Here is a 5,848-nt window from a genome sequence, read left to right on the forward strand (position 1 = left end):
CTTTGACATAAATCACAGCAAGATCTTTTTTGATCCACCTCCTAGAGTAATGGAAATAAAAACAAAAATAAACAAATGGGACCTAATGAAACTTCAAAGCTTTTGCACAGCAAAGGAAACCATAAACAAGATGAAAAGACAACCCTCAGAATGGGAGAAAATATTTGCAAACGAATCAATGGACAACGGATTAATCTCCAAAATATATAAACAGCTCATTCAGCTCAATATTAAAGAAACAAACACCCCAATCCAAAAATGGGCAGAAGACCTAAATAGACATTTCTCCAAAGAAGACATACAGACGGCCACAAAGCACATGAAAAGATGCTCAACGTCACTAATTATTAGAGAACTGCAAATCAAAACTACAATGAGGTATCACCTCACACCAGTTAGAATGGGCATCATCAGAAAATCTACAAACAACAAATGCTGGAGAGGGTGTGGAGAAAAGGGAACCCTCTTGCACTGTTGGTGGGAATGTAAATTGATACAGCCACTATGGAGAACAATATGGAGGTTCCTTAAAAAACTAAAAATAGAATTACCATATGACCCAGCAATCCCACTACTGGGCATATACCCAGAGAAAACCGTAATTCAAAAAGACACATGCACCCGAATGTTCATTGCAGCACTATTTACAATAGCCAGGTCATGGAAGCAACCTAAATGCCCATCAACAGATGAATGGATAAAGAAGTTGTGGTACATATATACAATGGAATATTACTCAGCCATAAAAAGGAACGAAATTGAGTCATTTGTTGAGACGTGGATGGATCTAGAGACTGTCATACAGAGTGAAGTAAGTCAGAAAGAGAAAAACAAATATCGTATATTAACGCATGTATGTGGAACCTAGAAAAATGGTACAGATGAGCCGGTTTGCAGGGCAGAAGTTGAGAAACAGATGTAGAGAACAGACATATGGACACCAAGGGGGGAAAACTGCAGTGGGGTGGGGATGGTGGTGTGCTGCATTGGGCAATTGGGATTGACATGTATACACTGATGTGTATAAAATTGATGACTAATAAGAACCTGCAGTATAAACAAACAAACAAAACAACTAATACTAAACTTTCATTGGGTTATTTGTATGGAAATATGTTAATATAAATGTTTCAGACATTACATGAAATTTCTAAAAATCTTATATGTTCTGGTATAATGTTATAAGTCATAATCCTAGTTATTACTTTAAAATGTATATCTCAGAAATAACTAATTTGCTTGTCAACTGCATTATTATGAACTTTCATCAAATCTTTAACCGTGGTCATTTTTAAGTCTTTTGTCATTTACAGACAGTTCTGGGTGTACTCTGATGCTTTTGTAAATATGTTCCTATAAAAGGGTTTCATCTTCAGGAAATTCATGGAAAAGACTCTGACAAGTACAGGTTTCTGGTACCTGACTGTACTGCTGAACTGAATGAATAAGCATTTTCAGAACTCTAATGAAAAACTGATGAGCTCATAAAAGTGCTAACAAAAGATCAAGATGAAAAAAAAAATTAATTACATGGGACTGAGTGAACTGATGAGGATGAGTATAATTTTTGTGACTTTCTGTTTGAATTTAAAAAAAGAAAAAATCCCACAAGGACTCAGAGGCAAAGAATATACAAATCAATTTTCACTGCAAAGTAAAGGAGCTGTTACAGTGGAGGATTACTGGACTGAATGTCAATATTATGACATAGTATGAGTGTGTTTCATGTTTGGTAATTGCAATCATTGTTGCTTTTGTTGTGGTCATCCATGTACAATGCTTGGTGTCAGTCTATTTATCTCTTGTAAAAATAAAATACAGTGTGTGTGTGTGGAAAAAAAAAAAAAAAAAAGAGGGGAAAAAAAAGAAAAAAAAGAACACTCTAGCTCATTATGGGAAATCTGGGCCTTTCCACATCAGAGAGGAAGAATGGAATTTTGAAAATACCGTTGTTTGACTATTTTAAAGTGTAGCATCATCCGCTGAAGAAGATGGCCCGACTGCCAAGGCCTCCCAAACTGACAAGAGCTGAAATATCAAGTAGTATCAGACGTGCATGTGGCCTATACTTTTCAAAAAGACATTTGTACGCAAGTGCACAAGTCTCGGCAAACATTTCCCATATCCCAGTTAAGAGAAAAGGACAGCTCGGCCAAGGCCCCACCTGGTTTTCTCCCGCGGGCCCACAGTCCACACCTTCCCTCTGCGCGATGCGGCGGGATGCTTTGACCTCTCCCTGAGACCCGACAGGTCTCCTGCAGGGTGCAGGGCCTAAAACACGAAGTCCACAGTTGAAAACAAATCCCTAGGGTTTGCAGCCTCGCTCAGGGGTCAGGAGTCTTTTTTCGTGGAGAAAGCCACTGCTCGGAATCTTGAGGATGTCTTCCCATTCGAGGCAGGGTGAGAATTCCAGAGGCCTAAGCCACGGGAAATCGGGAAATCGGCCGGGAAGGTAGGGCGCTACGCCTGGGCTCCGTGCCTGTTGGCGGAATCTGTCTGGGGTGCGAGCTTGTGGTGAGCGGCTCTTTCTCTCTGGGGGGATGATGCTCAGCAAAGCCTCGCGGCTGCCTGAGCTCCACGCGTCGGTCGGCCCCTTCCTGCGGTCCCTGCGAGCGCTGCGGGGCTGAGGGCAGCGTGCTCAGAGCGCGTCTGTCAGGCTCACGTAGCGCAGCGTGTAGTTGGCCCCCGCGTTGTTGTCCCAGTGCTCGCCCTGGGCGCAGCGGTAGCAGACGGCGAAGTGGGCGGTGACTCCCGGCGCGTCGGCGTCTTCTCCCTACTTGGGCTGCAGGCCCGGGGGCAGGCACAGTGCCAAGTGGAAGCGCTCGGCGCCCGGCATCTCCTTCGCGTCCCCGAGCTCCACTGAGGGCGCGTCCTGCGGCGGAGGCTCCCCTGGCTCGGGCCGCAGCTCGGCCGGCAAGTCCAGGAAGGAGCGCCCCTCGATGAAGGTGTAGCGCACGGCCACGGCGCACGGCCCCGGGCAGCCCAGCACTCAGCCGGAGCCGGTCACCTCCGCGCCCCAGGGCGCCGAACAGTGCGCGCGTTCCATGCACACGCGCTGTTACCGCAGTCGCTCGGCTTGGGGAGCTCGAAGAGAGGCCGCAGCAGGGGAGGCGGCGCGTGCTGGGGGTGGCGGGGTGGGGGGGCGCGGTCCCCGCCGCCGCGGCCAGCAGGCCCGGGAGGTACTCCAGGTCCTCGGTGCGCGCCGAGAAACTTCGGAGGCGGGAGAGCACGGCGGGCTGTACCTGCGGCTCCTCGGCCTCGCTGAAGTGCTTCATGCTGTCCAGGCTCAGTCCCAGCGCGTCCGCGAACTGCACCCGCTTCTCGCACTTGGCGCAGCAGCCGCCTGGCTGTGCGGCGCGCCCTCCGCCCTCTCGCCGACCTCCGCGCCCGGCCCCGGGGCAGGCGGCTGCCAGCTGCCGCAGGAACCTGGCCGCCTGCAGGATCAGGTCGGCGGGCAGGAAGAAGGAGCGCGCGCGGCGGCTGCTTTCCAGCATCTCCTCCTGCTCCCGGAGGGCAGCCTCTTCCTGCGGGGACAGGGGCTCGGCATCTGGGCTCTGGGCCTCCGACCCTCCGCCGCTGTCACCGCCACCCTTTGTGCAGAAGATCCCCGAGGCGGGCAGCTCCTCAGCTGGCAGGGGATCTTTAAAGGGCGCAGGTCCTGGCGTCTTCAAACTTAGCAGCTGCGTCTCCCCCCGCACCCCCGCCCCCGGACTCCAGGACGTCATCTGGCCCCAGGGCTTGTCCTCTGGAGACATGATGACTGGGTGGTGGAAAGAGCGCGCCGTAGCAGATTTCTTGTAAAGCAATATACCTGAAGCATCCAAAATACAATACAATGATAAGTGAACAGTTTAATAAACTGTGATGCATCTATACGAAGAAATACTACTCAGAAGTACAAAGGAATGAGTTAGTTATATGGACAACAGCTTGTAATTTTCTTAAAGGCATTATGTTGAGTGAACAAAGTCAATCTCAAAATGTCACATACCATAAGATAAGACATATTACATTCCTGAACTTATATAGAGAACAGATTGGCATTTGCCAGAGTTTTGGGTTGGTGAGGATGGGCATCACTGTAAGGGGCTAGCACATGGGAGACTTTGTGGTCAGGGAATGTTCTGCATCCTGACCATGGTGGTGGTTGCACAAACGTACACATGAGAGGATCAACATAAGTCAAATCTGGGAATGTTACAAACTCAGCTATCAATAACAATCTCACAATCATTATACCATATTTACTGACTATTAAGTTACCAAAATTGTAATATAATTATATTAGGGTGATGGGGATAGAAAGTGAGAATGTGTGGCATGAGGTCAGGAGTAACAGAACATTACTTCCACATCTTCCATAGTGGGATGTCAATTAAAAATGCCTAAGTGAGAGACCTTCAAGATGGCGGAGGAGTAAGACGTGGAGATCACCTTCCTCCCCACAAATACATCAGAAATACATCTACACATGGAACAACTCCTACAGAACACCTACTGAACGCTGGCAGAAGACCTCAGACTTCCCACAAGGCAAGAAACTCCCCACGTACCTGGGTAGGGCAAAAGAAAAAAGAAAAAACAGAGACAAAAGAATAGGGATGGGACCTGCACCTCTGGGAGGGAGCTGCGAAGGAGGAAAGGTTTCCACACTCTAGGAAGCCCCTTCACTGGCAGAGATGGGGGGGTGGGGGGAAGCTTCGGAGCCACAGAGGAGAGCGCAGCAACAGGGGTGCAGAGGGCAAAGCGGAGAGATTTCTGCACAAAGGAGCGGTGCCGAACAGCACTCACCAGCCCGAGAGGCTTGTCTGCTCACCCGCCAGGGTGGGCGGAACTGGAAGCTGAGGCTCGGGCTTCGGTCGGATCCCAGGGAGAGGACTGGAGTTGGCTGCGTGAAGACAGCCTGAAGGGGGCTAGTGCACCACAGCTAGCCGGGAGGGAGTCCGGGAAAAAGTTGGACCTGCCTAAGAGGCAAGAGAACATTCTTTAGGGGTGCGCAAGGAGAGGGGATTCAGAACACCGCCTAAACGAGCTCCAAAGATGGGCGCGAGGCACGGCTATCAGCGTGGACACCAGAGAAGGGCATGAAACGCTAAGGCTGCTGCTGCAGCCACCAAGAAACCTGTGTGCAAGCACAGGTCACTATCCACACCTCCCCTCCTGGGAGCCTGTGCAGCCCGCCACTGCCAGGATCGCGTGATCCAGGGACTACTTCCCCGGGAGAACACATGGTGCGCCTCAGGCTGTTGCAATGTCATGCTGGCCTCTGCAGCCACAGGCTTACTCCGCATTCCGTACCCCTTCTTCCCCCAAGCCTGAGTGAGCCAGAGGCCCCTAATCAGCTTCTCCTTTAACCCTGTGCTGAGTGAAGAACAGACGCCCTCAGGTGACCTACACGCAGAGGCGGGGCCAAATCCAAAGCTGAACCCCAGGAGCTGTGCGAACAAAGAGAGAAAGGGAAATGTCTCCCGGCAGCCTCAGGAGCAGTGGATTAAATCTCCACAATCAACTTGATGTACCCTGCAACTGTGGAATACCTGAATAGACAACGAATCATCCCAGAATTAAAGCGGTGGATTTTGGGAGCAACTGTAGACTTGGGGTTTGCTTTCTGCATGTAATTTGTTTCTGGTTTTATATTTATCTTAGTTTACTGTTTAGAGTTTATTATCATTGGTAGATTTGTTTATTGATTTAGTTGCTGTCTTCCTTTTTTTTAATATATAGATATATTTTTTTTTCCATTTTTCTTTTTGTGTGTATGTATATGCTTCTTTGTGTGATTTTTTTCTGTATAGCTTGGCTTTTACCACTTGACCTAGGGTTCTCTCTGTCCTTTTTTTTTTCT

At 49.1% G+C, this 5,848-nt stretch overlaps 1 pseudogene; it reads right to left on the bottom strand.

Moving 5' to 3' along the window:
• Positions 1 to 2,638: 2,638 nt before the first annotated feature.
• On the bottom strand, positions 2,639 to 3,755 carry LOC133104170 (protein phosphatase 1 regulatory subunit 3G-like; annotated as a pseudogene).
• Positions 3,756 to 5,848: the final 2,093 nt, after the last annotated feature.

The sequence above is a fragment of the Eubalaena glacialis genome, chromosome 13 (assembly GCF_028564815.1).
Source record: "Eubalaena glacialis isolate mEubGla1 chromosome 13, mEubGla1.1.hap2.+ XY, whole genome shotgun sequence".
In the NCBI taxonomy this organism is placed as follows: Eukaryota; Metazoa; Chordata; class Mammalia; order Artiodactyla; family Balaenidae; genus Eubalaena; species Eubalaena glacialis.